This window comes from Callospermophilus lateralis, chromosome 2, assembly GCF_048772815.1.
Source record: "Callospermophilus lateralis isolate mCalLat2 chromosome 2, mCalLat2.hap1, whole genome shotgun sequence".
Classification (NCBI taxonomy): domain Eukaryota; kingdom Metazoa; phylum Chordata; class Mammalia; order Rodentia; family Sciuridae; genus Callospermophilus; species Callospermophilus lateralis.
This window is the reverse complement of record NC_135306.1, coordinates 105,863,566-105,885,695: the sequence shown is the minus strand read 5'-3', so window position 1 is coordinate 105,885,695 and position 22,130 is coordinate 105,863,566. Positions and strand designations below refer to the sequence as shown.

At 40.9% G+C, this 22,130-nt stretch overlaps 1 long non-coding RNA gene across 1 annotated transcript in view; it reads right to left on the bottom strand.

Annotated features, from left to right (window-relative positions):
• Positions 1–15,721, bottom strand: part of LOC143392577 (uncharacterized) — a 141,277-nt gene extending 125,556 nt beyond the window's left edge. Inside the window, exon 1 of the long non-coding RNA XR_013090380.2 lies at positions 15,526–15,721. This is a non-coding gene — a long non-coding RNA (uncharacterized LOC143392577). The remainder of the gene's footprint in view (positions 1–15,525) is intronic.
• Positions 15,722–22,130: the final 6,409 nt, after the last annotated feature.

The window sequence follows — 22,130 nt, the reverse complement described above, 5'->3', positions numbered from 1 at the left end:
AGCAGAAGGCATCACAATACCAGACCTTAAACTATACTACAGAGCTATAGTGACAAGTACAGCAGGGTATTGGCACCAAAATTGACTCATCGACCAATGGTACAAAATAGAGGACACAGAGACAAAGCCACATAAATATGGTTATCTCATACTAGACAAGGGGGCCAAAAACATTCACTGGAGAAAAGATAGCCTATTCAACCAATGGTTCTGGTAAAACTGGAAATCCATATGTATCACAATGAAATTAAACGTTTAACTCTCAATCTGCACAAAAATCAACTCAAAGTGGATCAAAGACTTAGGCACTAGAATAGAGCACTTCACCTAATAGAAGAAAAAATAGGCCCAAATCTTCACTACTTCAGCCTAAGATCTGACTTCCTTAACAAGACTCCTAAAGTACAAGAAGTAAAATCAAGAATCAATAAATGGGATAGATTCAAATTAAAAAGCTTCTTCTCAGCAAAGGAAACAATTAATAATGTGAGGAGAGAGCCTGCAGATTTGGAGAAAATCTTTACCACATGCACTTCTGATAAAGCATTAATTTCTAGGATATATAAAGAACTCAGAAAACTTGAACACGAAAAAAACAAATAACCCAATCAATAAATGGTCTAAGGAACTGAGCAAACACTTCACAGAAGAAGAAATACAACTGATCAACAAATATATGAAAAAGTGTTCAACATCTCTAGTAAGAGAAATGCAAATCAAAACTACTCTAAGATTTCATCTCACTCTTATCAAAATGGCAATCATCAAGAATATAGGCAACAATAAATGTTGGTGAGGATGGGGGAAAAGGTACACTCATACATTGCTGGTGGGACTGAAAATTGGTGTAACCACTATGGAAAGCAGTATGGAGATTCCTCAGAAAACTGGGAATGGAACCACACATTTGACCCAGCTATCCCACTCCCTGTCTTAAAATCAAAGGACTTAAAATCAGCATACTATAGTGACGCAGCCACATCAATGTTTATAGCAGCTTAATTCACAATAGCTAAACTAGGTGTCCCTCAATAGATGAATGGATAAAGAAAATGTGGTATATATATATTTAATGGAGTATTATTCAGCTTTAAAGAGGAGTGAAAATGGCATTTGCCAGTAAATAATTGGAGTTGGAAAATATGCTAAGCGAAATAAGCCAATCCCACAAAACCATAGGCCAAGTGACTTTTCTAATATGTGGATGCTAATTCACAATAAGGCAGGGGACACTAGGGAAGAATAGCATTACCTTAGATTAGGTAGAGGGAAGTGATGGGAGGGGAGGGGAGGGGAGTATATATGGTGATAAGAAAGATAGTAGAATAAAACAGACATTATTACTGTATGTATATATGTGACTACATGACCAATATGATTCTGGAACATGTACACTCAGAAAAATGAGAAATTATATCCCATCTATATATGATATATCAAAGTACATAAATGCATTCTACTATCATGTATAACTAATTAAAACAAATAAAAAGATTTAAAAAAATAAAAAAATAAAAAAATTTACAGACTTACCAAAAAAATGTACACTATCTCATGAATAGCTTTTACAGATTATGTGACGATATTTTTGATATATTGATTTAAATAAAATACAATATTTAAACTAATTTCACCTGTTTTTACTTTTTTAATATGGTCACCATAAAATTTGTTATCTATATGGTTCACAATTGTGGTGTGCATTTTTAAAATTTCTATTGGATAACACTATCACAGACAACAAGGCAGCAGAAACCCTGTAATGCTTGCCTTATGCTATAAACTAAATTGCCTTTCCTCAAAACCCAAGTGCAGGCAAAAGAATCTAGGGTCATCTGTAGTTCAATACCACATAAACTATGGGGAAAAAATCTAAACGGAATGAAGAAGATTCAGGGGAGGAGCAGCATGAAAATATAAAAGGAGAGAGAATTCCCAAGTCCTAACTTTCAGATCCTAGAAAATGAAGTGTGAGCTCCTCTGCTGGAGACCCAGGCTCAGACACCAGCACCCCCAGCTCAACTGCACCACACGTAGCTTCCTGAGGAAGAGGGCCCAGGGCGTCCACCCAGTGAACTGTCCTCAGGAGGCACAGAACAGAGCAAGGCTTAGTAATGGGAGACTGCTAAGAAGGTCTCCCTTCTATGGCTGGGTAGTTACTGAAGGTCATTAACATCTGATGCAAATTTCCAGGTGTTCTATATGGAAAGAATGGTAGGTAGTCTCGGTCCTTTCAAACAGGCAAGTCTGATTTATTTTTGTTTCCATTAGAAGCACCAGAGGGGGAGCCCAGAAGGGGATAATACTTACGAAACAGACAGCGATTGCCTCCTTCTCTTTTCCCCCTCCCCCTCCAACTTCCAAGACAGGGAGGAAAATTCATTGATGGGTATTTATTAGCTAATGATGAAAGAGCACTTCAGAAATGAAAATGGCCCTGAAATGCACCACATTATCCTGATTGCAGAAAATGGAGGCCGCACAGAAAGGGCGCACTCTAAAACGTCCTCTGCAATTGGCTCTGCCTCTGGTGAGCAGCTCAGATTCCTTTGTCCCTCCCACAATAATAACTTGTCTTCGTGGTCATCGCCAAGAACACATTCTTTGTTTGGTTACATAAGCTTCTAAAAATAGCAATTTATCATGGAAATGCTAAACAACCCTTGAATCTCGTGTTTTGATGGGCTATTAAGTTATCATGGTGTCTACATTCTCTCACGTATTAAAATTAAAGCTAAAAAAAATCATACTGATGCTCTTAAAACTTCAGAAGTATATCAATACTTTCTTGTTTTGGACATTTATTTCATCTTGAGAAACATGAAGACAGGTTTCCAGTGGTCAAAGAAGTTCCACAACCGGCATGGAGATAAATTTTCTCCTCATTATTGAAGTCTAATGAAAAAAAAAAAAAAGGGAGACTAATTCAGAGTGTAATTTATTTTTTCTGTCTGTCTAGGTTGATTTGATAAATGAATTTCAAGTAAAAGAACCTGAGAAATTAGCTGGCAGAATAGTTAAAGGAACTCTCATGATTCATTTCACATTTCTTAAGTTGAGAACTTCAAAATTGAAAGAGTCCCAAGAAATAATCTAGTTGATGTCTCCCTAACCAGAAAGGTTCAGGTGCCTGCCAAAACTGCACCACAGGGCCATCTCCTGTCCTGTCCTGGGCCACATATTAATTACCGTTTACCTTGGCACCCACTGAATGAACACGTGTATGAATAAAGAAAAGAATAAAAGCAAAAAAATCAGGTCTCAAACAGCACTTGAATACTCTTGAAGGCATGTCACACCAAGGGGCTCAGAGGGGGCTACAAAAGTCAGAAAAAAATGGAAAGAAGTAGGGGAGACTTTCTTTACACTCTATAAGGCTTATTGTACAGTCTTCAGAGATTTTAGGGGGAGGTTAATAGTATTTTTGAAGTGATGTGAATGAAATGAACATAACATAAAATTCAGTGGCATGATAAAGAAATATGAGATCGGGATTTTCTGGTAAATAGATGGAACTGGAGAACATCATGCTGAAGGAGGTCAGCCAGCCACAGAGAATCAAGAGTCAAATGTTATCTTTCATATGTGGAAGCTAGAGAAAAATAAGGGAAAGAAGGATGGGCGGGGCAGGGGTGGGGTCCGATATCAGAGAGATGCACGGGAGATCTGTGGAGTAGAAGAGGACTGAGGGAAGGAGGATGGATGAAAAAAGGGAGAAAATATGGAATGGATTTAACAAAACCACTTCATATCATATATAAATGCACCACAGGTGATTCCACCTTTATGTATATGTAGAATGTACCAATCAAAAACAAATAAACAAGGCTGGAGTTGTGGCTCAGTGGTAGAGAACTTGCCTCCAACGTATGATGTCCTGGGTTCCATCCTCAGCACCACGTGTAAATAAAATAAACAAAATAAAGTTACAAAAAAACAAAAGGAAGATCAGGAGAGGAGAGGAAAGAGAATGGGGGAGAGAGGCAGGGAGGGAAATAGAGGAAATGGGAATTGAAATCAAATTCCACACGTGTATAAGATTTTGTCAAAATGAATCCAAGTACTATGTATAATTATAATGTTCTAATAACAAAATATCCAGTGGCATTCAATGCATTCACCTCTAACTAGTTCCAAAATTTCTGTCTCCAAAAGAAAATTCCAAACCCAATAACTGGTCCTCCCCTTTCCTCTCTCTCCCCCAGGTCCTGGCAACCACCAATCTGCTTTCCATTTCCATGGATTTACCTATCCAGAGTGTTTCATATAAACAGAGTCATACAACAGGTGGTCTTTTGTGTCTGGCTCCTTTCATCAAGGTTCATCCAGGCTGTGGCATCTATCAGCACCTCATTCCTTTTTGTGACTAAATAATAGTCCATTGTATGTAGAGACCACAATTTTAATCAACTCCTTCTTATCCAGATGTAATTTGTAATAAAATGGATCTTCAGTACTCCCTGAGTTTCCTACCATCAATTAACACACCCTTAAGAGTCTTCAATCAGAGACCAGCCTGTTCAAATAACTGGAACTCTGCTGTAATACTGCACTAGGTCGACTAGGTAACAACTCTCTTTGTATAACCTGTTAGATTCTACACAGCATTCCCAATGACCTCCCAGTAAAGCAGGTAATAGGGTCATCATGCTTATTTTGAAGACCGGGAAACAAACCTAAAGAGCTTGCAAAGTCGTCCAGTGTCACAGGAAGTACACAGGAGAACCCTGCCCTTTGTGTCCACCGCCCAGCACCCAGGCTCATTCAGTGCTCCATACTGACCCACAGTCACATTTCACTGCACTGATTATAAAACATTTCTACAAATTAAATTTGGAAGAAAGCTTTTCATATTCATGACAAGAAATGCCTCAACATATAAACGGGTTTAGCATTAAATATTTGTAAGTCAGTCCTTGTAATATGTGAAATACTTTCCCAAATAAACAATTTCATAAATGATCTCCCCATTAACCTACTAGAAAAACCTAACTGATCATGGCACAGAAATACATCATGGTTTCATTATCAGAATTAAACTTCATTATGTTATTATTATTTCAGAAAATATGTTCTATATGCAGACTGTAGATGTCTGAAACTCAGCTCCCTGCCCAGCTGGCATACTCTGCCCACTGCTCCACTCTACCACCTCCATTTTGCTCCAAAATTGAAAAGAAAATTTCAAGAACAGTGAGGTAAAGTCCTACAGAGAGGAAGGGGTGAATTATAGAGGTGTGCAGACAAACCTGCAATGAGGAACAAGAGCAGACATGAGTTGAACCAACTCTTTGAGCACAGCTGCAGGGTATGTAGGAGAGAGACAGGGTATGTATATTAAAGAGACAGCCAGGGACATCAACCATTATAACAACACAGGTACTAGGGACAGTGATTTTAGACACATTTGAAGAACTCAGATAATACTGCATAAGCTCTTTCCATATGCACAGGGCTTTGGGTTAACACAACATTTTAACATCCAACACCTCCTGAGGTTCTCACAGCAACCCTGTGACTTAGGATACACATTATTGTACCTATTTTCTTGATGCAGATATTGATAATGAGTCTTAAATGCTATGCTACACAGATTATGAATCTAGGATGTAGATTCAGGTTTTTTAAAAAATTGGCAAGTCCCGAGTTCTCCATGCATCACCATGCCATCACTTCATCACACCATTAACTTCAAGGAAATACCCTTCCAGTATCAAAATCAGTTTGCCAAAAGCAAAGGAGCTGAGAAGTAAAAATGGCTCCAGGTAAAAGAAACAGGAAAACATGGCATCATGTTGTTGATATGAAGATAAATATGACTTTCTCTTAATCATTTATTATTTTATAGCTTACATTCATTCCCTCTCAAAATTGTTCCTGAGATAAAGGTTCCCTCCAAGATGGTGGGAAGAAGTCTTTCTGTGATACTGTCATAGAAAATGAAATGACTCAGGTCTGTCTGGGACCTCTTCATTTGAACTACTGAGCTCTGAGGTGGGTGCCTGGCCATTAGTTAAGACAAAATGGGCTCTTACCCAGAGTTTGGTACAGGGACATACAGCCCCAGTTATAGGAGGCCCATTGGCCCACCATTGTGTTTTTGCACTAACATGACAGAAGCCCGTTATACATCATGTGGAGGAAACTGAAAAGGACCTTCAAATACCTGGAATTTACAGACATGAACCCCTGAGCCAGCCTCACAACTAACTGCTATTCCAACACCCAACCCCAGAGTAAATGATCACTGATGGTAACAGATAAGGATTGGTGATTTATTTTTTTAGCCCTTATAAAGATTGACAGGGCTGGACTTGGCAGCGCATGCCCGTAATCCCAGCAGCTTGGGAGGCTGAGGCAGGAGGATCTTAAGTTCAAAATCAGCCTTTGCAACTGAGTAAGGCCTAAGAAACTTATCAAGACCCTGTCCCAAAATAAAAAATGAAAAAAGGGCTGGATAGTGTGGCTCAGTAGTTGAGCATCCCTGGGTTCAATTCCTGGTACCAAAAATAAAAAAAGAGCATAAGAATATCTGAATGTTGGGGTGAGGCTTAGGATGTATATGGGAAGGAGGGAGAGCAAGCCACTAGTGAATGTCTCACCCCTCTCTCTGAGGCTTCATCTCACCTGGATGGAGTGACCTTGGCATAAATCACGTAAGTGGAAGCTTAGTCCTCTGGGTCAATTCTGATTCATTTCCTCAGTGCCTTTCTAAGTGGTTGGGCAAGTTTTGACTTCCATGCCTTTTACTCTGGAGCTTTCTGCTACGCAGTGGTGGGTCATCTTGGTAAATACAAAGTCCTCTGCACCACTGGATGCCTTGAAATGCAACCTGCCTCTGGAATCAGAAGCCCCAGCCTGTTTTTCCATTTATGAGTCATGTGACCTTAACAAGGCAGCAGGCTGGTTAATGAGCCAGCATTTCTTCAACCATTACTGAAAACAGCATTATTAAGAAGATGAAATAAAGTTATGTACATTTAAGAAAACTATGAAATGCCATTCAAATATGATCTATTTACCCACTAAAAAAAAGTGGGAGTACTACCCAGACAAAAGTAGTAATCTTTATCCTTCCTGCATAAGTTTATGGCCAGATTTTCTAAGTTGTTTTCAAAGGTAAAAATGAATTGGAAAATCAAATAACTATCTAATAAAATCAGACCCTGAAAAGGCTAACTTGGTCTGCTCTAGGCATAGAGGATAGGGAGGTTGATGTCAAAGTTGTTTGATTTAATATCTCACATGTCACTCATGGTAAATGCAGTTTCAGGGACTGACACTCGAATGCCCTGTTGTTAAAAATCCCATAATGAAGAAGAGAATGTGACTTCACTAGTCGCCTCCCTGCCCCTAGAAGTTTCTATCATTTCATTAAAAAAGAAAGAAAGAAAGAAGGAAAAAAAAAAAAAAAACACCACATACTGCTCAATATGGAGATTGGCCCTGAACAGTCAAGACATTATTTTCAAACACATTCTTTCCTTGCTTGTCCATCCCCATGGGGCCCTGCTCTAATTCCTGGCCTTCTGAAACCCCACGGCTGTGGCTTCCATCTTACTGAGCAGATTTTCAAATAAAGTCCCTTGCCGTGTGCACAGAACTGCCCCCAAGAGCTGCAGGCATGCTGGTCGGGGGCTCCAATGCTGAATTTATTTCTCACATCTTGGACACGTCGCTCCCTCCCCAGCTTCCCTCCCTCCGGTCCCGCTGCTCCCCACCCCCTCGCTTCATTCCTAAATCCTGCAGCTGTGACAGAAATAAATTAGCTCGAGGTACAGGTCACACCTTGGAGAGCAGTAAACGTTGTGTGGGAAATCAATAGAGAAGATGGGATTCGCCGGCAGCCGAAGCAGAAGGGGCGCTGCATTGATGGCTGTACACAAACTGAACAAAGGAGCCTGGGAACCGCCTTCCAGGGAGGGGCCCCGCTCGGGTGCCCCGTTATCCCAACACCTGAACCCCAGCGGGCCTGCAGGAAAAGACGTCCCCAACACCTGTCCGTTTTCCTCAGAAAGGCTGAATGTGGCTGACCGAGTATTAGTGAGAAAGAAAAATGATGCTGGAATTGTGTGTGCAAATGCGGGGGTCCCCAGGAAGCCCCTGGGAGGCCCTGAGCTGAGTGTGGGGGGCATGTATCTGTCCCAGGAAAATCTCCTTTTTGTGGCCGCTGATGGCAAAGCCAGGGAAGAATCACCTGGAGGGGTGACTGAAGAGATGGGATTCCTCAGCCATTGTTTATCCTGGTTAGTTATTCATTTCTTCTTATGTAGGAACATCTTATGATCAACCAAAGTCTGCTCTGGCTGTGATTTCTGTCTAATGTCTCTGTCTTTTCCATCTTTCATTAATTCAGGAAATGTAGTTAATTTGGGCAATGAAGGGGTTTTCACTACTCTAATACAAAGCTGTTAGAGTAGCTTAATTGATCATTAATTTCCTAAGCCATGATGTGTTGGAAACCCCAGGCTTTAGACCTGAGTTCTAGTCCCACTTCATATGAGAAAGATGTGTTTACAGAATGGTGATATGAAATCTGCCTTAGAGGCGATTGTGAAGATGAAGTGAATGATAGACATGAGTACTCAGTTTAAAAAATAGTTGCTCAATAAACGCTGGTTGCTTTCCTTCCCTCCCTCTGCCTGATTATGAGGGGCTTTCTAGTTTCTCTTGAGTTTCACAAACTACCCACCACTGATATTTCACAAAGGGGGTTCTGATGAAAATTTGATCTGACTGAGAAGACGTGATGTCTAGCAAAAAGAGATGCTCAGGATGGCTTCAGGTGCTCTCAGTCTCTATCAGCTGCCAAGTGCACCCCCATAAACACCCTAAATTAAAAATCAGGGGCTCTCTATGCAAAACACAGGTTGAATGTGCCCCAATCTCCTTGTAAACAGAAATTCTCAAATCTCTGCTGCTACATATCAAGAACCTATTTTTCTCCCATCTTCTTTCACACATCCCCACTTTGTTACTTCCCCAAACAGCATTTATTGAATGGTTTTATTCCTTTTTGTTCCTTAGTCTGAGCCTGATCTTTTTCCTCCCACACAGTCGAATTTCAGTAATGAAACAACTACACACGAGGGGAACTCCTTATAAAGTTAGTGCAGTAACGTTTTTATAACTTCAATTTTTAAATTTTTCATTGTGGTAAACTACATGTAACATAAAATTTACCATTTTAAATCTACAGGCCAGGGGCATTAAATACATTCACATTGTTGTGGAACCAACACTGCCATCCATCCTTATAACTTTTTCATCTTCCCCAGCTGAAACCACCTATTAACCATAACTGTTCAGTTGCCCTTCCCATGGCCCCTGGCAACCACCATTCTACTTTGTTTCCATGAGTTTGACTACTCAAGACTGTTCATATAAATAGAATCATGTAGTATTTGTCCTTTTGTGACTGGTTTATTTCACTGAGCATAATGTCCTCAAGTGACATCCATGTTGCAGCATGTGTCAGGAATTCCTTCCTTTTTAAGACTGAAGAATATTCCACAGTATGGACAGACTATGTTTTGTTTATCCGTTTATCCCTTGATGAGTACTTGGACTGCTTCTACCTTTCAGCTACTGTGACTAATGCTGCTAAGAACATGGGTGCATGAATATCTTTTTAAGACCTGCTTTCAGCTCTTTGGGGATATGGCTAGATGTGAAATTGCTAGATCATGTGGCCATTTTATTTTTTATTTTTGAGGAACCACCATATTGTTTTGTAAAGTAGTTGCTCCATTTGACATTCTCCCTCCATAGTGTTCAAAGGTTCCAACTTCTCCACATTCTTGCCAACCTGTTTCTCCTCCTCCTCCTCCTCCTCCTCCTCCTCCTCCTCCTCCTCCTCCTTCTTCTTCTTCTTCTTCCCCTCCTCCTCCTCCTCCTCCTCCTCCTCCTCCTCCTCCTCCTCCTCCTCCTCCTCCTCCTCCTTCTTCTTCTTTCTTTTTTTTCCCCAAAACGTAGCCACCCTAATCAAGGTGGTAGTTCTCCCATCTTCTCAGGGAGAATGAGGGAAATACATGCATATCAACAATTTGTTTAACCTGGTTAGTTATTCATTTCTTCTTATATAGGAACATCTTATGATCAACCAAACTCTGCTCTGACTGTGATTTCTGACTAATATCTCTGTCTTTCCCTAGCTTTCCATCTTTCAATAATTCAGGAAATGTACTTAATTTGGGCAATGAAAGGGTTTTAACTACTCTGATACAAGAGTTGCTAAGTTGGTCATGTTTTCTTCCATCTAAGTAAATTAACAAGAAAGCCTTTTTCAGAACAGGAAAGATGAATGCACTAAAACCTACCAGAAAACATCAAGATAATCAGAAGAATAAAAGTGAAAATTCATGTTTATAGAACAGGATTAATTATTAAAAATAGCTATATTTGAGGGCTGTAGATATAGCTCAGTTGATAGAGTACTTGCCTTGCATGCACAAGGCCTGGGTTCAATACCCAGCACCAATATATATATATATATATTTTTTTGATTACTTCATCAATTTTATTTTCTTGTGGTGAGAAAATTTAACATGGGATCTTCTCTTTTAATAATTTAATTTTTTTTTAAATTTTTAACTGTACAAAACGGTACTATTGACCACAGGTAAAATGTTGAATAGCAGATCTGATCATGCCACCTGAGCAAATTGTGATTGACAACTTCAAATATGGAAACTGAGGCACAGTGAAGCAAAATAATGTATTCAAATCATTATGTTAGTCCATTCTACCATTCCAGTGATTTTACCCTAAATCCAACTTTCACTACATGATACTACCTAAGAGTTACCAAGGTTCTGTGTTCTGAAAATGCAAAACTTTTAAGGACCTTTATGCAAAATAAAAACAGAAAAGAATGAAAAGTAAAAACTCATATTTACATAAACTAGACATGAAATTTCTAGATTGTATTTTATTTTTTATTTTTGAGGAACCACCATATTGTTTTTCAGAGCAGCTGCTCCATTTGACATTCCCGGCCACAGTGCTCAAAGGTTCCAACTTGGGCTTGCTATTCAAGTGGAGTGGTTTCCCTAAAGTATGCAATATCATAGAGCTAATACCTGGTATGTAGTAGATGTTCAGTAAACCAACACACAGCTCCTCCTCCCTGTCCCTGGCCTGGCCTTCCTTTCCCAGCATGAACAAGGGCATGAAGGCCATGGAGAAGCATCTGAAAGAGGACTCTGAACTAAGAGGTAACTTAAGAATTTTTAAGTAGACACTTAAAATCTTTAATAACCAGCTGCTGTCCCTGAAATCTGCCTCCCGCTTCTGCGTGAGCAGACTTGTTCTGTCCGCCCTCATTTCTGTGTTCCATACACTCATGAATACCATTTATTCATCTAGACGCACAATGTGGGTTTTTTGTTTGTTTGGTTGGTTGGTTGGTTGGATGGTTGATTGGTTTGGTTTAGTTTGGGGCCAGGTATTGAACCCAGAAATGCCTAACCACTGAGCCATATCCCTAGCCCCTTTTTTTTTTTTTTTTTATAGAGAGGTGAGAGAGAGAGAGAGACAGACAGAGAGAATTTTTTAAAATATTTATTTATTTATTTATTTATTAGTTTTTGGCGGACACAACATCTTTGTCTGTATGTGGTGCTGAGGATCGAACCCGGGCCGCATGCATGCCAGGCGAGCACGCTACCGCTTGAGCCACATCCCCAGCCCCGCTAGCCCTTTTTATATTTATTTATTTCAAGAAAGGGTCTCACTGTTACTTAGGGCCTAACTTGCTGAGGCTGGCTTTGAACTCGAAATCCTCCTGCCTCAGCCTCCCACGCCCCTGGAATTATGGGCTTGTGCACCACCACATCTGGCTAAAAGCACATATTCCCAGGTAAGTGTCCCTTTCCTTCATTTGTTTTTGCAGCCTCATGACTATGTTCTTATAGTTCTCAGTACTCCTAAGTACACAACTACAAATCACTGATTTGCTCTAAAGCAGGCCCTTGACCTTTCTCTGAGGGATCTTTCTAATGTTACTCCACGGGTAAACCCAGGAGCTTCAGAGTTGACACACCTGTGACCTCAGCAGCCTAGTCAACACTGGTCATAAGTGTCTAAGAAAGACACAATCTTGAAGTTCTACAGGCCATCTGCACCTGTGCCTTCTCTTGATTTTCAGTCCCTACCAGATCTGTGAGCCCAATATAATCTCCAACTGCTCACCCTTCCCTGCATAGGGATTCCTGACATCCAATAAGCAATCTCAGTAGCATTTGAAGGTCATCAAAGATAATGAAATTGACCTCAACAGTACTGTTTATCTCAGACGCATCTGCCCAGATAACCTCCCTCCCGCTTCTCCCTGAACTGGAGCAAGGGGGCTCTGACGCTTATCTTAGTCAACTTCCTGCATTATTTAGAACAGTGTTTCTATTTTCAATAAACATCCCCTAAGTGCTACTCACCTGATACTATGAACTTGCCAACACAAACACCCTGAGGATCTAAAGGTTGAGCCCCCAAGCTGATGGGGATTCACGGTAAAAATAACATGCTTACTTTGTGTGATGTAACACAACCGACAATAAGAACCTTCACCAATCAAACTGCAAGCACACACTTCATCTTGGATGATCCTCAGGGCAGCCCTGTGGCATCCTCAGAGGTAGAGATGTAGACAGTCACAGCGAGCCCAAGTGCCTAGTCACAGCATCAGTGCACACACTTTGGATCTGCAGAGACAGGATTCAAGGCCAGCTCCCAAGGCCCCAAGTGCAACTGTGAGTGGAGTACCCAGTTTCTCCAGTCTGCTTTTTCTTCTTTATAAAGGGACTGACACAATCTGAAGCCCTGTTCAGCCATACCTTTCACCTCCATGAACTGTGGGACTCTTTTGATGTTCAACTTTAGTGGCCCAGAGTCTCAGGTGGGTGTAGAATTTCATATCTTGAGTTGAGCAACCTGAATTCCTCTCTAGCTTCTGCCTGACCTGATCCAACAAGTCATTCAATCTTTCAGTTTCGTCATCTGTCAGTGGAAGATGTCAACACTGGCCCAACCTGCTTTAATGGATGGTGTTGAAGATAAGAAAAATGGAAAGAGGAGAGAGTCCCCTGAACAGTTTCAAGTACCTCTCAAATGTAAGATATAAGACCGCAGCAGGCTCAGTCTGACGAAGTGTTTTGTACAAATCCACTGCCTTTGCTCAAAACCTCAAAGTGAATGAGGAAACTGAGTCCAGGACACAGAAAGTGACCCCAGCTTATCCCCATTCCTGGGTAGGTGGAGACCTGGACTAGAGCTTGAAGAATCTGAGGGTTTGTTTTAACTTGGCCACCACTTGGAGCAAACCACTGGCCTTTGCTATAATAATTAAAGACATAAAACCTGTCTTCCCACAAGTCCAGTGGGCACAGGATATAGAAACAGGGAGAAAGCCCTCTAGGAGGGCAAGTACATGCGTTTTTTAAAAATGTGACATCATGACTTTTTCTCTCCCATCATTTTCCCTTGTCACAATCTAAACTTTATCCAGATGTGAACATGAATAGGCCTGTCTTTGTTCATTCTCTGACCCCTTGCATAGGCTTTGTACCTCAAAAGGTTTCACTGCTGTTCTTTGAGAGACAAGTCATGAAGGGGAAAGAGAGCCGGGGGAGCAGGGTACAGGAACAGGCAGTCAGAGAAAACTAGCTCTGGAATTCTCCAGAATGTGAACCTCCTGTCAGTGCAGAGCCAAGGTGATTAAAAAGATCCCTGAACCCAGACAAATGCCCTCAGACACCAGTGCCTTCCCTCAGAGCCCACACTATGAGTGGCACACACACTCATGGACATACCACACAGAAACACGAAAACTCTCACACTCCTTCATGGACAACTGTGCTCTCCCCTCCCACAAAGGGCTCATTGTTTCAGTTAAACTCATCAAGATCTGTGTCCCATGTTAGGGAAGAAAAGACCCAGATGAAACAAGACTGAATTACCTGGGCCCTCCCTTCAGGGACTGATCTACACCAAATAACCCAGCATCCACTTGTGGGGAGACACTTTCATTTATGAAAAGCAGAGGCAGGTGCAGCAGAATAGCATTTGGGACTCCATCAAAGCCCTGGGAGCAGGAGGAAGTGGGTTGAGATGCATCCCCTTGGCCCCTCTCCTTCTAGCTAAATCACAGGATGGGGAGCAGGTCACAGCCTGGCTGGGTCTGGCCTCTTCTCCCGTGGCTCCCCTGAGGTCCCTTCCCGCTTTGCTCCCCGCTTCAGCTGCCCAGTAAGAACAGATGGACACAAGTTAAAAGAGCAAGGTCAGCTCCTTCGCTAAGTCTTATTTCACACCCTGCCCCACCTCTTTCACCCCTTTCTGGGCCACAGAGAAGGCAAGTGCGGGGCAGGGGTGCTGCTGCATTTGATTTTATGTAAAACTGGGGAGTTTTCATTTACATCCCCTGAATAGCCGGCCAGTCTGATTTACACATTGATAAAATGTGATGCTTTGTATTCCAGCAAATATTTAATCCCTGACCGATCAATAATCCTCGCCTGGCTGTGCTTTTTTTTTTTTTTTTTTTTTGAAAAGAAATAAATCCCCTTTTACTCTTAAAATTCTTGAATAAAATTAAACTGCTTCAGCCCAGGATGCACTGTTCCTACGGGAAGCTATGTGGTTTCATAACCTCTGTCCTCAGATGTTTTTAAAGGGGCCGCCTTTGCAAACTTGCTTGTCCTGGGAGCCTAACATCTCTTTAATAAATGTTGTGTGTTTTCAGCTGATCGAATAAATCTGCTCTACTTTAAAAGAAAATTAAATATTAAAGTTATTAACCTCAACTACATCCGTGCATGTACAGCCAGCAGAGTATGTTTTGCATTCTTTGCTTGTATTCACCATGAGAATCCTGATTTAAACTCTTCATCACAAACCTTGTTTCTATCTTTCTCTATACCATTTCCCTCCAAAACTACACTTACAAAAAAAAAAAAAAAAAAAAAAAAAACCTCCATTCCTACACAGGTTCTGAAAAAGCTGAATCCTACACATGCAAAATACACATTAAACAGGGAAAGAGGCGACTCTCTGCTCACAAGGGGCTCCTGAAGCAGCCTCGAAGCCCACTAAAAGTTCCAAAAACAACAGCAACAAAAAAACAAAGTCCCTTTCATCTTTGGCAGCAACAAAAGCAATAACTTTCACCGAACCAACGCAAGCCAAGAATTAATATAACACAGAGCACATCTACATTCAGACCATTATAGTTACAAGAGCTCACCACAATATTTGTTTAAAAAACACATAATTTGTGGTAAAGAGAGAGAAAAGCTCTCATATAAAAAGAGGTTCTTTCAAATGCAAATTAGCCAAAAAGACATATTTTCCCTGTGTTTTAAAAATCACTCCAACATATGAAAAACATAGTTTTTGTGTGAAAGAAAAAAAAAATGGTGCACACCCACGAGTTGAAAAGGCAATTAAATTTGCTGTAGATTACCTTAACCATTAAGAAAAGTTAAATCCTGGCTCCATAAGTTTTTCAAGACTTTATTAGCATTTACTGACCTAAGTAGTCTTCGGTTCCCAGGTAGCAAAGTTTCTTTTCTTCTCCACTGAAATGCCCATCTGAACACTGAAGGGCACTGTATTACTGAATTGATCAGAAAAGAATATTGTTTCCAATCTTCTGGTGGAAAGAAGTCAGAAAGAAAGAAAGAAAGAAAGAGAAGAAAAGCAAGGCAAAATGCTGTCTAATCGAGCATTCTTCCTGGTGGAAAAAAAAAAAAAAAAGTAAATCCAGCATCCTGGAACGAGTTCAAACATAGCTTGACAGACTCCAGGAGAATTTACACTGAGCATGCTTAGCCTGCACGGCTTGCATGAGACACTCTTAATGAATATTACTTCCTTCCCACTGGCTATTCCTGCTGGAAGTCCACACCCACCCCTCTTTCAGAAGTCAGGAATTTAGCTTCAGCCAAAGTCCAGAAAACATGCTTATGCAGAGACAAGGCCTCCCCGATCTATAAACTTTCAGGTTGTGACCTGTAGGTCAGTCTGACAAATAGAACATAGGGGTGAATTTTTTCTGCCCTTGGTTATGTTCCCAGCTTTGTGCCTGCCCTAAACTGCAGCTCCCCTGGAGAAAAGAAAAATAGACAGCTTTCTTTTTAAAGAACATGCTGTCCCAAACGCCAGTCTAGAGGCCTTTCCCAACGAAGCTTCCAAACCCAGGTCAGATCTGCATCTTAACCCCACCATGATGATTTTATTCTTTTGGCTAAAATAAAACAAAATTCTTACCCCCAGTGCACCCTTTTTGATAACTTATGCATCATCTCTCTCCCTGTCTCTTTTTTTTCTCTGTCTCTCTAAAAAATACTAAATGCCACTGCACTCTGAAAATATGTTCAAATCCAGTTTCAAACTTCTGGGTCTAAACATTGCACTAGTGTACATTTAGGTTACACTACAAACAATGCTTTCCTTTTCCCTAAATCCATCTGTCATGTTTAATGACAGAAGACTTGAAATTCTGAGATTTTAAAAATAGATTACTGTTCTGACATCTGAGAGACAAGACTCTTGCTCTGTTAAAAAAAAAAAAAAAAAAAAGTGGAGGGGGGTTAAAAGGGAGAGGAAGATAAGAAACAGGGGAGGATCTGATACAGACAACATAGCAATGGAAGGACATTTTATATTTTAAAAAAATAATAAAATAATAAATAAAAAAATAATAATTAAAAAATTGTTGTTCATCTGACATTTTCGGGGCACCATTTATAGGTATCAAATTTCAAATTATAATTTAGGAGGTGGATACTGGGGTTTGAACACAAGGGCATTCGACCACTGAGCCACCTCCCCAGCCCTATTTTGTATTTTATTTAGAGACAGGGTCTCACTGAGTTGTTGAGCACTTCATCATTGCTGAGCCTGGCTTTGAATTTGTGATCCTCCTGCCTCAGCCTCCCAAGCTGCTAGGATTACAGGCCTATGCCACCACAACCGGCACAAATTATAAATATTATTAAATAACCATTTGAATTAAACAGTTTACCCACCAAACATGCACCCATGTGTGCACACACACTCTCAATTTATGTTTGAAAAGCACTGAGACCAGAGTATCCAAAGGCAATAGAAGTGCTCCAGAAGCATGGTGTGCCCGGCCTCTAATACAAAGCCCATCTAGTTAGCATTGACTCCTTGGATTAATAAATAGTGCTTCCACAGATCTAATAAGAAAACCCATTGCCTCTCCATGCCAGCTACACTTGACCCAGTCGTGCTGAGCTGCTATGATAGGCTCCCCTTATCTAAGGCCCTTGTTGCATAAAATATTTCTTTGCCCACTATTGAACAAATACAATTTCCAGAGACATATTTTCCTTCCTGTAATTACAAGGTTTGAGGAGCACTTAGGCATGGGGATTGTTTTGTTTTTAGGTTTTGCTTAAGGGTTGAATGAAACTGAGTCTCCCGTTCCCAGTGTGTTTATTTATACTATTGTGAGAGCAAACTAAGTTTTCAGCAGTTAGATGAAGCCCAAGACAAATGGAGTTCTGAGAAGCTAACCAAACCTATGGCCTCTTGTCAGGAGAGTGTAAAATTCTTATTTTATGTGTATTCATCCAGATGACCCATAGAGATCAGACAGCTCACCTCACCACACACACACAGGGCAGGGACCCTCTGCCCACCCCAGTGACCTGACCACAGTCACCTTACTTCCCGGCCATCAAGGTACAGGTGCAGGTGCAGGTGTCTTCTTCCATGTGACTGACACTCACCCCTGGACTTAATTTGCTGTTCTGGGAAATGGAGGAGACTGCATACAGCTAGGCTTTTTCTAGCTTGAATTTTGACGCCACTCTGCAAAGCTAAAATAGTCTTAACAGTGACATCATATTCATTCCATTAACAAATCTTTCCTGAAACCCTGCTCCTAACATCTGACACCCACTTGGGCACCGGAAATTGAGGAGTGATGAAGACATGTTCCTGCCCTCAGAGAGCTTACATTCAGGTGAAAACATTTTTTGAAAACAATAAATAAGTAGCTAATGAAATAATGCATGCTGTGAAAATGCTAGGAAACAAATAAAAGGGAAAGAATGTCATGGAAACCAGACCATAGGTCTTGGGAGCTGGGAGCCACAGAGTTAGGAAAATGGGAGGTACGTTTGGGAAATAAGTTGTAACCCCTCAAGAATGTGTTAAAGAGAAAGGGTGTGTTATGACTAGGTGAAGGCCTGGAATAAAAGATCAAGGCATTTGCATTTAACATCTCGTGCTGAATGAGAAGCCACTGAGGACTTTTGAGAAGAATTAATATGACTAGAACTATTCTTTAAAAATATTAAAATGTTAACCAAATACCAGGGTCCCACCTTATCCTCAGAGGATACATGTCAAGAGCCCCCGTGATGCCTAAAACCACAGATAGTACAAACCACACATATAATGCACTTTTCTTTGCACATACACACCTATGATAAAAGTTGAATTTGTAAATTAGGCACAGTAAGAGATTAACAGCAATAACTAATAACAAAGTACAATAATTATTTATAGAACAATAAAATAGGCTTTATTAATTAGAATAAAGATTACCTGAACACCAGCACCACAGGCCATGACAGTGGATTTGAAAATCTAGACAGCCACCAATTGAGTAAAGGGCACACATGACATGGAAACCCTGCACATTCCAGGTGGGACGGAGCAGGGCAGCATGAGGTCTCATCACCTTACTCAGAATGGCATGCAGTGCAAAACTGAACAACTGCTTATTTCTGGAATTTTCTATGTAACAGGGTTGACTATGGTTTCTATGGTTAACTTCTTTCTGAAAAGAAAGCACAGGTAAGAGGGGACTCATGTATAGCAGTTTGAAGAATAGATTGGGGATGGTCACACACATAAAAACAAAACTTTTGTAATAGGAGGACATTTTCAGAAAACGGTGAAAACATTTTTAAAAAATGATAAATAAGTCGCTAATGAACAAATTAGGAAAGGAAAGAGACAGGAAGGCACCTCATCTAGGACAGTGCCATAGTGATGGGGCAGAGAAAGCTGTATCATTGACCAGAATGACGGGCTTTGACAACTAATTGGCTATCTGTGAAAACGAGTTTGGGGAGAACTCCAGGATCGTTGCTCTCAGAGTGATCATGCCTTGAACAGAAACTGGGCAATCTGGGGAAAGAAAGTTGTGTTGGGCACAAGGAACAACTCAGATATTTCCCAGATGTGTGGTATGTTGAGTTTGAAAGTTGGAAGAATATCCAGCCCATACTACTATTTTAGTCAGAAATTACATTTGGTCTTTAGTAGAGACCTAACAGTCAAACACCTGTGTGTTTATTTTTTTCTCATTTAAAAGAAATTTAATGGTTGAGAGTTCCAGACACAGCCAGCAGGGGCCTGAGGCCTTCTGTCCTTTTGGCCTACATTCTTCAGGCATGGTGTCTGCCCTTAGATTTGCTTTACAGCCCATTGTAGATGCTGGAGCTCTAACCATCATATGTCATTTCAGCAGTCAGAAGGGAATAAGGAGCAAGTTAAAGGGTGTCTGCTGAATTGCTTTTCTATTGCGGCTATAATAGAGTACCTCAAATTTACTGAAATAAAGCAACACTAATACATGACACTTCTATAGGTTCGAAATTGGGCATGGGCCTCTGCAAGGTGCCAGCATCGCTGCCTTTCCTTGCAGAGAGTCTAAGGGATATTCTATCTGCTTGCTTTTACCAGATTCTAATGCCCACCTGTATTTCTTGGCTTAAGGCCCTTTCTTTCATTGTCAAAGCCAGCAAAATGTGGGTTCAGTATTTCTCATGCTGCGTCTCTCTTCCTCCTCTCTTTGCTTTTAGGGACTCTCATAATATATAATGCCCCCCACCTGGATCATCCAGACAAATTTTAAAGTTACCTGATTCGTGACCTTAATTCAATCTACAACTTGAATTCCCCTTCCATATGGAAGGTGACATTATTCATGGGATCCCAGGATTGGGACGTGGATATCTTCAGGAAGCATTACTTTTCCCACAGTTGTCGTCAACTGGTTTAACTATCCTAATACAGCCTTCTTGGAAGCCCTATCCAGTGTCTTTAGCTTATATTTCAGTGACTATCCCTATCTGTAAGGAAAGCTAAGCATACTACTACCTCAAAAATACAGGGGTTTCTTCCTAAGGAACCTGAGATAATACATATTGGATGGATAGTTTCTGACATCAATGTCTAGCCTGTGAGGTCAGGATTAAGTGTGGACTATTAGCCTGCTTAGTTGGCCTTTTTCTATATTGTATATGTTGTCCATGCTGCTGATTTTCTAAATCACATCTGATTAAGACAAAACTATTGTTTGAACATTTCTATTAACTACCCATTTTCTAAGGGACAGTCTGATATGGAGGGCCTTTCAAATGCTCACTACCTTTCAGCCTGACTTCTACCACTTGACCCCACATGTATGACTGTGGTGAAAAGTAGCTCCAGTCCATAGACTTCTATTCCCTGAGAATTTTCATCCCCTTCACAGATAAGCATTGTAACACTTTGATTCTACCTTTGTCACTCTGGCCTCTCAAATCCTAGACCCACTCTCCTCCAACAATCTTGTCATTCACCCTATCTCAGCCACTCAGCCCTATTACCAATGTCCACACAGTCCCCAATATCTTTTCTTTTAACCCAAGGGCAATCTACCACTGATCTACATCCCCAGCCATTTTTATATTTATTTATCTAGGGTCTCACTAAGTTGCCAAGGCTGGCCTCAAATTTGCAATCCTTTCTCAGCCTTCCAAGTAACTGGTATTACAGATGTGTCCCACAAAACCCAGAAGTTCCCTATAATCTTAAGCATCCTACTCATCAACCCATCACAGAACTCCTTTATCCTTTCTTCCTACTGACTCCTATACTCTAATCTCAACTATCCTTCAAACTCATGGGAACCTTCAGTTTATTGATTCTACTTCCATTTCACTATCTTCACCCTAGCATTTCTCATCATCCAACTTAAAGGCGTGGAAAATCAACAGAATTACCCTCTGTGCACATGCTCAATGCCTCTGAATCTCTCTCACTGCATCATAGGTACAGTGGGTGCTATGGGGCAATGTGAGGGTCCTCCTTTAGTGTCAATGCCCCCAGTACAATGCCAAAGTATTGACTCTGATAGCTCATGGCTGAGCCTCTCTAGAAGCTGTCATTAGCCAACGGGATCCAACTTGCAAAGGATCCTCTGGAGACATTCCCCATCAAGTGGAGGGTACACAAGCCAGACCTCTTTGCCTTAATCTGAGACAATTCTGAAGATCTCTGCCAGTTCTACTGCACAACTTCATAGTTCCATCACTTCTTTATCCAATCCTGCTTCTCTCACTTCTTTCCAGGTATTTTCCAAAAAAATATCCCCCCTAAATCTTCCTGCATGCAAATCTGCACCTCACAGCCTGTTTCCAGGGAATTTCACCCAGTTGGTACCATCAGTTCTTGGAGGCACACTCTAAAATTAATTTGAGGGCCGGGATCACCTACCCTGAGTCGCGATTAGGATTCAGTCCCTGTGGCAGTTGGTAGTGAGTAGCTCCTGGCATGCTGCCATGCACAACTGTCCAAACATCCACCTGTGGTGAACTGGATGAGATGCTACCGGGATGAATGCACTAGCAAGAATGACCTCTTAGAACCTTGAAAGATGAAGCCTGAAATTGGGTAACTCTTGTCTGGGGCTATTGATACAATGAAGAGCAAAAATAAATGGCTGAAGGTAAATAATCATCAATTAAAAGTTAAATGTGAAAGCCAGTTGGCCTCCTTAGCAGCATTGAAAGAGAACTTCTTTTCTGCAGTAAAAGGTTCAGAAAGCTGATGACCAGCACCAGAATTTAGGCATAGGTATTGCATTCCAATGGAGAATGAACATCCGATCCCCAGAAGGCCACTATAGCAAGGTTAGGACCCAGGTTAGGAAAGAATGACACACTGAGAACTCGGAAGGGACATTTACATTGATGTCCTTAAAGATCTAGAATTCTGAGATTCTCTGAAACTTCTAGACCAAGTTCTACAATTCTGAGATTCTCTGAAACTTATAGACCTGTAGCAATGGCCTACTTGTCCCAGTTCAAAACTTGCATTCTTATCAT